Raw genomic sequence first — 12,247 nt, forward strand, 5'->3', positions numbered from 1 at the left:
TCATTTGCCAGTTTGAGGAATTTCTGCTTTTAAGGATTTTTTTTCAACTTCATTTAAGTTGTCAAGTTTTAAAGTTAAAGTTGTCAATATTCCTTATTAACAATCTGTTACTTGTTAAAAAGTTTAAAGTTAACAATTTATTTTTACTAAATGGAGATTAATAAAACATCCCTTTATTATTATGTCAATGTCTGTATAATATGTAGTATTGTCTTTCTTTCATTCCTTTTATGAGAGATTTGATTTCTTTCTCTCTTGTTTTTTTTTTTCTTCTATTAACTTTTCTAGGGGTTACCAGTTATCTTATTCTTTTCAAAGAATAAATGATTGACTTCTGTAATTTTCTCTATTGTTAGTCTGTTTTCTGTTCCACTGATTTCAGCTCTTATTTCTATTCTATTTATTCTACTTGCATTAATTTTTATTTTTTCTACATTATTAGTATGCAAGCTTAGGTCATTTAAGTATTTCCTATTTTGTAAAATAGTCATTAAAGTTATAAATTTCTCCTTCAGTCTTAATTGTAGCAGCATTTTATAAATTTTAGAATGTTATGTTTTTATTATTATTCACTTTATTTTACAATTTTCTTTAAGATTTCCTATTTGATGTATGGGTTATTTGGAAGTATATTGTTCACATTCCAAATATTTGGATCCTTTATACGTATTTTCATAATGTTAATTACTAATTTAATTCCAATGTGATCAAATAATATGTGCAATATGATTCAGTTATTTAAATATATTAAAACTTGGGGCACCTAGGTGGCTCAGTCAGTTAAGCATCTGCCTTCAGCTCAGGTCATGATCCCAGGGTCCTGGGATTGACCCTTGTTTCAGGCTTCCTGCTCACTGGGGAGCCTGCTTCTCCCTCTCCCTCTGTCTCCCAGGTCATGCTCTCTCTCACTCTCTCTCTATCTCAAATAAATAAATAAAATCTTTAAAAAATAAATAAATTAGGATAGAGGAGCAAGATGGCAGAGGAGTAGGAGACCTAAATTTCATCTGGTCCCAGGAATTCAGCTAGATAGGGATCAAACCATTCTGAACACCTACAAACTCAACAGGAGATCAAAGAAAAGAATAGCAGCAATTCTCTGAACAGGAAAGCGACCATTTTCTGTAAGGTAGGACGTGCGGAGAAGTGAATCCCAGGTGATATTTGGGAAGATAGACAGAGGGGGGACGGGGCCTTCATCAGCCACTACCGGCAAGTGATAGAGCAGCGGAGCACAAAATCAGAACTTTTAGAAGTCAGCTCTGCTGAGGAACGTCGCTCCAGTGCTAAGCAGGGGGTGGAAGGCTTGCTGCGACAGTGTGGTCGCAGGACCCTTGGGGTCACAAAGACTGGGGGTGCCTGAGTGCGGCAGAGCTCCCAGGTATCGGAGCAGGGAAGCCAGCTGCAGAGATGGAGCTGAGGAACAGGCTCTCAGCTCGGGGTTGCCATAAACTGTGATCTGCAGCACAGTCAGGTCACTGCTCTTCCAGGAGGGACCCAAGAAGTGGCAGATCCAGGGAGACTCCCTTTCTCCCCCAGGAGGAGCGGCGTGGGAGCACACCGCAGGAATCTGCTGGGTTTGGAGACTCCAAAAGGGGGCATGTGCCAGAGATAGAAATGTTCATTCACAGGCCAGGTGAGCAAGGAGTGCAGCCAGAGACTGGGGAGACAGGAGTGATTGACTGCTTTTCTCTGGGGGCTCACTGAGGAGTGGGGCCCCAAGCTCTCGGCTCCTCTGGGGCAGAGATAGGGAGGACTCCATTTTCACTCTTGTCCTCCAAAGCTGTACAGAAAGCTTGCAGGGAACAAAAGCTACCCAGAAAAAAAAAAAAAAAAAAAAAAAAAAGGCTACCCAGAGCAAACCTGAGCAGATTTACTTAGCTAGGCCGCCAACAAGAGTGGGCAATTCTGCCTCGGGCAAAGACATTTGAGAATCACTGCAACAGGACCCTCCCCCAGAAGATCAGCAAGAACAGCCAGCCAAGACCAAGTTTACCAATCTATCAGAATGGCAGAACTCCAGCACTAGGGGAATACAGCATGTAGAATTCATGGCTTTTTTTTTCCCCATGATTCTTTAGTCTTTCAAAGTTAATTTTTTTAATTTTCTTTTTTTCCTTTTGCTATTTTTTTTTAATTTTTCTTTTTCCCTGTTTCAACAAACATCTTATCAATCCCTTTTTAAAAAATCTTTTCTGGTTCTCATTTTTAAAGTCATATTCTATCACTTCATTATAGTCAACCTTATTTTTGGTATATATATAAGTTGTTCTCTCTTTAAAATTTTGGGATACAGTTTCTTCCAACAGACCAAAATATACCCTAAATCTCTAGTGTATGGCGCTGTTCTAGTCTCCTGCCTGATCACATTCTCTCACTTCTTTTTTAAATTCCTCTTCTTTCTTTTTTATAACAAACTTCTTATCATCAATTCCTTTTATAAAATCTTTTATAATTTTCATCTTTACAGTCATATTCCATCCCTTCATTGTATTTACACTTATTTTTGTACATATATGTTTTTCTTTCTTTAAAATTTTGGGAGGCACTTTCTTCTAACAGACCAAAATACACCCAAAATCTAGTGTATTGCACTGATCTATTCACCAGCCTGATCATATTTGATCATATTCTTTTTTTAAAATCTTTTTCTTTTCTTTTTTTATCTTTTTTCTTTCTTTCTCTTTCTTTTCCCCCAGTTTCAGGTCTCTTCTGATTTGTTTAGGGTATATTTTTCTGGGGTTGTTGTTACCCTGCTAGCATTTTGTTCTCGCATTCATCTTTCTCTTCTGGACAAAATGACAAGAAGGAAAAAAATCACCTCAAAAAAAAAAAAAAAAAGAACAAGAGGCAGTACCAACTGCCAGGGACCTAATCAATATGTACATTAGTAAGATGTCAGAACTAGAGTTCAGAATGAAATTATAAAGATACTAGCTGGGCTTGAAAAAAGCATGGAAGATACTAGAGAAACCCTTTCTGGAGAAATAAAAAACTAAAATCTAACCAAGTCAAAATCAAAAAGGCTATTAATGAGGTGCAATCAAATATGGGGGCTCTAACTGCTAGGATAAATGAGGCAGAAGAGAGAATTAAGGATATAGAAGACCAAATGATGGAAAATAAAGAAGCTGAGAAAAAGAGAGATAAACAACTACTGGATCAAAAGGGCAGAATTCGAGACATAAGTGATACCATAAGACAAAACAATGTTAGAATAATTGAGGTCCCAGAAGAAGAAGAAAGAGAGAGAGGGGCATAAAACTTATGAGTCTCAGAGACAAAGAGAAAATCCTGAAAGCAGCTTGGGACAAGAGATCTATAACCTACAATGGTACAAACATTAGATTGGCACCAGACCTATCCACAGAGACCTGGCAGGCCAGAAAGGACTGGCATGATATAGTCAGAGCATAAATGGGAAAATTATGCAGCCAAGAATACTATATCCAGCTAGGCTGTCATTGAAAATAGAAGGAGAGATAGAAAGCTTCCAGAACAAAGAAAAACTAAAGGAATTTGCAAACATGAAACCAGCCCTACAAGAAATATTGAGAGGGGTCCTCTAAGCAAAGAGAGAGCCTAAAAGCAACATAGACCAGAAAGGAACACAGACAATATACAGTAACAGTCACCTAACAGGCAATACGATAGCACTAAATTCATATCTTTCAATAGTTACCCTGAATGTAAATAGGCTAAAAGCCCCAATTAAAAGACACAGGCTATCAGATAGGATTAAAAAACAAGACCCATTGATATGCTGTCTGCAAGAGACTCATTTTAGACCCAAAGACACCTCCAGATTGAAAGTGAGGGGGTGGAAAACCATTTACCATGCTAATGGACACCAAAAGAAAGCTGGGGTGGCAATCCTTATATCAGACAAATTCGATTTTAAACCAAAGACTATAATAAGAGATGAGGAGGGACACTATATCCTACTTAAAGGGTCTATCTAAAAAGAAGATCTAACAATTGTAAATATCTATGCCCCTATCATGGGAGTAGACTATTATGTAAGCCAATTAATAACAAAAGCAAAGAAACACATCAACAACAATACAATAATAGTGGGGGATTTAAACACCTCCCTCACTGAAATGGATAGATCATCTAAGCAAAAGATCAACAAGGAAATAAAGACTTAAATGACGCTCTGGACCAAATGGAATTCACAGATATATTCAAAATATTCCATCCTAAAGAAACAGAATACACATTCTTCTCTAGTGCCCATGGAACATTCTCCAGAATAGATCACATCCTAGGTCATAAATCAAGTCTCAACTGGTACCAAAAGATTGGGACCATTCCCTGCATATTTTTGGACCACAATTATTTGAAACTGGAACTCAATCACAAGAGGAAAGTCAGAAAGAACTCAAATACATGGAGGCTAAAGAGCATCCTACTAACGAACGAATGGGTTAACCAGGAAATTAAAGAGAATTAAAAAAAAATCATGGAAATCAATGAAAATAAAAACACAACTGCTCAAAATCTTTGGGATGCAGCAAAGATGGTCTTAAGAGCGTAGTGTATAGCAGTACAAGCATTTCTCAAGAAACAAGAAAGGTCTCAATACAGAACCTAACCCTACACCTAAAGGACCTGGAGAAAGAACAGCAAATAAAGCCTAAACCCAGCAGGAGAAGAGAAATAAAAAAGATCAGAGCAGGGGTACCTCTGAAAAAATTAATGCAATATATGTTAAGAAAAAAAAAAAAAGAAGAAGAAGGTAGCGGGAGGGGAAGAATGAAGCGGGGGAAATCGGAGGGGTAGATGAACCATGAGAGACGATGGACTCTGAAAAACAAACTGAGGGTTCTAGAGGGGAGGGGGGTGGGAGGATGGGTTAGCCTGGTGGTGGGTATTGAGGAGGGCACATTCTGCATGGAGCACTGGGTGTTATGCACAAACAATGAACCATGGAACACTTCATCTAAAATTAATGATGTAATGTATGGGGATTAACATAAGAATAAAAAAAATAAAAATAAATAAAAATTTAAAAATAAATAAATAAATAAAATTTAGAGATAGAAAAAAAAAAAAAAGATCAGAGCAGAAATCAATGAAATAGAAACCAAAAGAACAGTAGAACAGATCAACAAAACTAGGACCTGGTTCTTTGAAAGAATTAATAAGATTGATAAACCCCTGGCCAGTATATCAAAAAGAAAAGAGAAAGGACCCAAATAAATAAAATCATGAATGAAAGGAGGGATCACAACCAACACCAAAGAAATACAAACAATTATAAGAACATATTATGAGCAACTCTATGCCAGCAAATTAGATAATCTGGAAGAAATGGATGTATTCTTAGAGATATATAAACTACCAAAACTGAACCATGAAGAAATAGAAAACCTGAACAGACCTATAACCACTGAGGAAACTGAAGCAGTAATAAAAAATCTCCCAATGCACAAAAGCTCAGGGCCAGATGGCTTCCCAGGGGAATTCTACCAAATATTTAAAGAAGAGTTAATACCTATTTTTCTGAAACTGTTCCAAAAAATAGAAATGGAAGGAAAAATTCCAAACTCGTTTTATGAGGCCACCATTACTTTGATACCCAAATCAGACAAAGACCCCATCAAAAAGGAGAACTACAGACCAATATCCTTGATGAACATGGAGGCAAAATTCTCACCAAACTACTAGCCAATAGGATCCAACAGTACATTAAAAGGATTATTCACCACGACCAAGTGGGATTTATCCCTGGGCTGCAAGGTTGGTTCAACATCCACAAATCAATCAATGTGATACAATACATTAACAAAAGAAAGAACAAGAACCATATGATCCTCTCAATAGCTGCAGAAAAACATTTGACAAAGTACAGCATCCTTTCTTGATCAAAACTCTTCAGAGTAGAGAGATAGAGGGTACATACTTCAATATCGTAAAAGACATCTATGAAAAACCCACAGTGAATATCATTCTCAGTGGGGAAAAACAGAGCTTTCCCCCTAAGGTCAGGAATGTGGCAGGGATGTCCACTATCACCACTGCTATTCAACATAGTATGAGAAGTCCTAGCCACAGCAATCAGACAACAAAAAGAAATAAAAGGCATCCAAATCAACAAAGAAGAAGTCAAACTCTCACTCTTTGCAGATGATATGATACTTTATGTGGAAAACCCAAAAGACTCCACCCCAAAACTGCTAGAACTCATACAGGAATTCAGTCAATTGGCAGGATATAAAATCAATGCACAGAAGTCAGTGGCATTCCTATACACCAAGAACAAGACAGAAGAAAGAGAAATGAAGGAGTTGATCCCATTTACAATTGCACCCAAAATCATAAGATTCCTAGGAATAAATCTAACCAAAGAAGCAAAGGATCTGTACTCAGAAAACTATAAAATACTCATGAAAGAAATTGAGGAAGACACAAAGAAATGGAAAAACGTTCCATGCTCATGGATTGGAAGAACAAATATTGTGAAGATGTCAATGCTACCTAGAGCAATCTACACATTTAATGCAATCCCCATCAAAATACCATCAACTTTTTTCAAAGAAATAGGACAAATAATCCTAAAATTTATATGGAACTAGAAAAGACCTCGAATAGCCAGAGGAATGTTGAAAAAGAAAAGCAAAGCTGGTGGCATCCAGTTCTGGACTTCAAGTTGTACTACAAAGCTGTAATCATCAAGGCAGTATGGTACCGGCACAAAAACAGACATATAGATCAAAGGAACAGAAAAGAGAGCCCAGATATGGCCCCTCAACTCTGTGGTCAACTAATCTTCGACAAAGCAGGAAAGAATGTCCAATGGAAAAAAGACAGTCTCTTCAACAAATGGTGTTGGGAAAATTGGATAGCCACATGCAGAAGAATGAAACTGGACCATTTCCTTACACCACACACAAAAATAGACTCAAAATGGTTGAAAAACCTAAATGTGAGACAGGAGTCCATCCAAATTCTAAAGGAGAACACAGGAAGCAACTCTTCGACTTCAGCCGTAGCAACTTCTTCCTAGAAACATCGCCAAAGGCAAGGGAAGCAAGGGCAAAAATGAACTCTTGGGACTTCATCAAGATAAAAAGCTTTTGCACAGCAAAGGAAATAGTCAACAACACCAAAAGACAACCGACAGAATGGGAGAAGATATTTGCAAATGACATATCAGATAAAGGGCTAGTATCCAAAATCTATAAAGAACTGATCAAATTCAACACCCAAAGAACAAATGATCCAATCAAGAAATGGGCAGAAGACATGAACAGACATTTTTCCAAAGAAGACATCCAAATGGCCAACAGACACATCAAAAAGTGCTCAACATCGCTGAGCATCAAGGAAATCCAAATCAAAACCTCAATGAGATACCACCTCACACCAGTCAGAATGGCTAAAATTAACAAGTCAGGAAATGACAGATGTTGGCGGGGATGCGGAGAAAGGGGAACCCTCCTCCACTGTTGGTGGGAATGCAAGCTGGTGCAGCCACTCTGGAAAAGAGTATGGAGGCTCCTCAAAAAGTTGAAAATAGAGCTACCCTATGACCAAGCAATTGCACTACTGGGTATTTACCCCAAAGATACAAATGTAGTAATCCAAAGGGGTCATGCACCCTGATGTTTATAGCAGCAATGTCCACAAGAGCCAAACTATGGAATCACCCAAGATGTCCATCAATGGATGAATGGATAAAGAAGATGTGGTATATATATATATATACAATGGAATATTATGCAGCCATCAAAAAAAGAAAGAAATCTTGCCATTTGCAATGACATGGATGGAACTAGAGGGTATTATGCTAAGCGAAATAAGTCAATCACAGAAAGACATGCATCATATGATCTCACTGATATGAGGAGTTCTTAATCTCAGGAAACAAACTGAGGGTTGCTGGAGAGTTGGGGGTGAGTGGGAATGGGTGGCTGGATAATAGGTACTGGGGATGCGTGTGCTATGGCGAGCACTGTGAATTATGTAAGACTGATGAATCACAGACCTATACCTCTGTATCAAATAATACATCCTATGTTAAAAGAAAAAAAAGAATATCCTAGGAGGGGAAAAATGAGGGGGTGGAAATCAGAGGGGGAGATGAACCATGAGAGACTATGGACTCTGAAAAACAATCTGAGGTTTCTAGAGGGGAGGGGGATTGGGGGATGGGTTAGCCTGGTGATGGGTATTAAAGAGGGCATGTATTGAATAAAGCACCAGGTGTTATACGCAAACAATGAATCATGGAACACTACATCAAAAACTAATGATGTAATGTATGGTGATTAACATAACGTAATAAAATAAAATAAAAAAAAGAACAAAATAAAGCCAAGCGTTAAAAAAATAAAAATAAATAAATAAAGACTTGAATTTAATTCCCAGTAAAGAGTCTTTTGAAAAAAATATTCCATATATACTTGAAATAAATGTATTCTGCTATTAGATATATTTCTATGTGTCCAAGGTCAATTTGAGCATATTGTTCACATCTTCTATATACTTACCAATTTTTAAAATCTGGTTATTCTATGAATTCCTCAAAGAAGTGTGTTAGAATCTTCAATATGGTCATAGATTTGTCTATTTCTCCCCTTAGGCAATTTAATATAATATACTATAAGATCTGTATTAAGTTACACATATTATGTGTGTGACTGTCTTTTTGTTTTTGCTTTTTCCTTCAAGTTTTTATTTAAATTCTAGTTAGCATACAGTTTAATATTAGATTCAGGTAGAATTAAGTGATTCATCACTTATGTACAACACCCAGTGCTCATCACAAGTGCCCTTCTTAATATCCATCACCCATTTAACCCATCCCCTGCCCACCTACCCTCCAGCAACCTTCAGTTTGTTGTCCATAGTTAAGAGTCTGTTTTATGGTTTGCCTCTTTTTCCACATATTAATCTGCTTTGCCTCTTAAATTCCACATATGAGTGAAATCATATGGTATTTGTCTTTCTCTGACTGACTTATATCGCTTAGCATAATACAGGCTAGCTCCATCCACGTCATTGCAAATGTCGAGATTTCATTCTTTTTTTGGTTGAATAATATTCACACACACACACACACACACACACACACACACACATATATATTGATATATATATATATATATATATTTATATTTATATTTATATAATTTCTTCTTTATCCATCTATCAGTTGATGGACAATGGGACTCTTTCCATTATTTGCCTATTGCTGATAATGCTGCCCTAAACATTGGGGTGCCTGTATCCCTTTGAATAAATATTTGTGTATCCTTTGGGTAAATAGTAGTGCAATTGCTAGATCATAGATTAGTTCTATTTTGCATTTTTTGAGGGACCTCCATACTGTTTTCCAGGGTGGCTGCCCCAGTTTGAATTCCCACCAACAATGTAAGGGGGTGCTCCTTTCTCCACATCCTTGCCAATACCTGTTGTTTCGGTCTTGTTAATTTTAGCCATTCTACTGGTGTGAGGTGATATCTCATTGTAGTTTTGATTTGTATTTTCCTGGTGATGAGTGATGTTGAGCATCTTTTCATGTGTCTGTTAGCCATCTGTATGTCTTCATTTTTTTTTTTTATTGTTATGTTAGTCACCATACAATACATAGTTAGTTTTTGATGTAGTGATCCACAATTCATTGTTTTCATATAACACCCAGTGCTCCATGCAGTATGTGCTATATGTCTTCTTTAGAAAAATGTCTATTCATGTCTTCTGCCCATTCTTTAACTGGATTACTTGTTTTTGGGGTGTTGAGTTTGATAATTTCTTTATAGATTTTGGATTCTCACGCTTTAACAGATATGTCATCTGCAAATATATTCTCCCATTTTGTCAGTTGCCTTTTAGTTTTGTTGATTGTTTCCTTCACTGTACAGAATCTTTTTATTTGGTGAAGTCCCAATAGCTTATTTTTTGTCTTCCTTTTGTTTCCTTTGCCTCTGGAAGACATATCTAGTAAGAAGTTGCTATGGCCGCTGTCAAAGAGGTTACTGCTTGTGTTCTCCTCTAGGATTTTGATGGTTTCACATTTAGCTCTTTCATCCATTTAAATGATTTTATTTATTTATTTGACAGAGAGATAGAGAAAGAGCACAAGTAGGCAGAGCAGCAGGCAGAGGGAGCAGGAGAAGCAGCCTCTCCACTGAGCAGGGAGCCCGATGCAGGGCTTGATCTCAGGACCCTGGGGTCATGACCTGAGCCAAAGGCAGATGCTTAACTGACTGAGCCACCCAGGCACCCCTCTTTCATCAATTTTGAATTTCTTTTTGTGGATGGTGTAAGAAAGTAGTTCAGTTTAATCCTTTTGCATAAATTGACCTTTCATCTTATAGCATGCCCCTCTTAGCTCTGTAAATACTTCTTGTCTTGAAGTCTACTCTGTCTGATATCAACAGAACCATACTGACTTTCTTATGCTTAATAATAATATACTCTGCTTATTTGCATCCCTATACATATATAAATTATAATTATATAATTATATAATTTATGGATTCATTAGAAGGAATTGTTTCATGTGATTATGGAGGTTGGCAAGCCCCAAGATCTGCAAGGTGCATTTTCTGGCTGGAGACACAGAAGAGCCAATCGCTCAGTTCAAGTCTGAGTATGAAGGTCTGAGACCCAGCAGAGGCAATGGTGTAGTTCCAATCTGAATGCCGGCAGGCTTGAAACCAAATAAGAGCTAATGTTTCAGTTCAAGTTCAACTGGAGGAAAAAAGCCTATGCACCAGTTCAAAGGTCGATCAGGCAGAAAAAATACCCTCTTACTTGGAGAAGGGTCAGCCTTTTTGCTATATTCAGTCCTTCAACTGATTGTGTGAGACCCATCCACATTATGAAGGATAATCTGCTTTATTCAGTCTACTAATTTAAATGTGAATCTTATCTAAAACACCCTCACAGAAACACCCAGAATAATGTTTGACCAAATGTCTGGGCATGCTGTGGCTCAGCTAAGTTCACACATAATATTAACAATCACAGTTAAGTTGTGATTTTATTCATTATTAATCCATTCTACTAATTTCTGCCTTTTTCTTAGAACACTTAGTCAATTAACATTTAATGTAGTTACTGATAGGGTAGAGTACAAGTTGACTATATTGGTATTTCTCTTCCATGTATGAAATCTATTTTTTGTTTCCCATTTAGGATTAATAAAATATTTTAGTATTCCATTATATCTCCTGTATTTTTTAATTTATTGTGTTGTTATTTTAATGGATGCTTCACAGATTACAATATGCATCATATATGTGTCTCTAGATAGATTAGATAGATAGATAGATAGATAGATAGATAGATAGATAGATAGATAGATAGAGTTCTTGTTATGCATAAACCATAGTAACTGAAACGTCCATATCAGAGAAGTGTACTCACTTTGCACAGGTCTTATTGTAATTCAGGTTCTGTGCAAAGCAAAAACACTGTTCTGATATGCGTAAGTTGCAGTCCACACAGTACTGTGCAAGGCAAAGACTGCCTGTATTATACGTGTGTATAACTTTAAAATATAAATTTTTGTGTGTATTATTTTATATTAAATTCTATATATTAAACAAATAAATATGCATATAAATATATTGTATATTAAAATATTTTGAAGTTCTTTTACATTATGAATTTTATTATATATAATATGCCATATATATGTATATATATATACACACATATATATAAATTCTAGTTGTTTGTTCTTTCCTGCACATTAAGATTCCATCTAGCATCAATCCCCTTCAGCCTAAAACACTTTCTTTACTATTTATTTTTTTTACCACCTTCACCTATTTTGCCAACCCCTCACCCCCTGTCCCTGACAACCACAGATCTGTTTTCTGCATTTATAAGCTTGGTTTCTTTCAGATTTCACATGCCAGTGAAATCATACAATATTGTCTTTCTCTCTCTGACTTATCTCACTTAGCAAAATGTCCTCAAAATCCACCCATGTTACAAATGGCAAGATTTCCTTCCTCTAGATGGCTGAATAATATTCTATATGCAAATAGGCAAATATCACACATACAGACACATACATATTATTTTCTTTTTACATTCATCTATTGATGAACACTTAACTTGTTTCCATGTCTTATCTACTGTAAATAAGGCTGCAATGAACACAGGGGTGCATATATCTTTTTGATTAGTGATTTTGTTTCCTTTAGATGTACCCCCAGGAGTGGAATTGCTAGATCATATAGTAGTTCTATTTTTACATTTTTTTAAGATTTTATTTATTTAT

This window comes from Mirounga angustirostris, unplaced genomic scaffold, assembly GCF_029215605.1.
Source record: "Mirounga angustirostris isolate CCGP_5_RB_7025 unplaced genomic scaffold, mMirAng1.0.hap1 SCAF_9, whole genome shotgun sequence".
Taxonomy (NCBI): Eukaryota; Metazoa; Chordata; class Mammalia; order Carnivora; family Phocidae; genus Mirounga; species Mirounga angustirostris.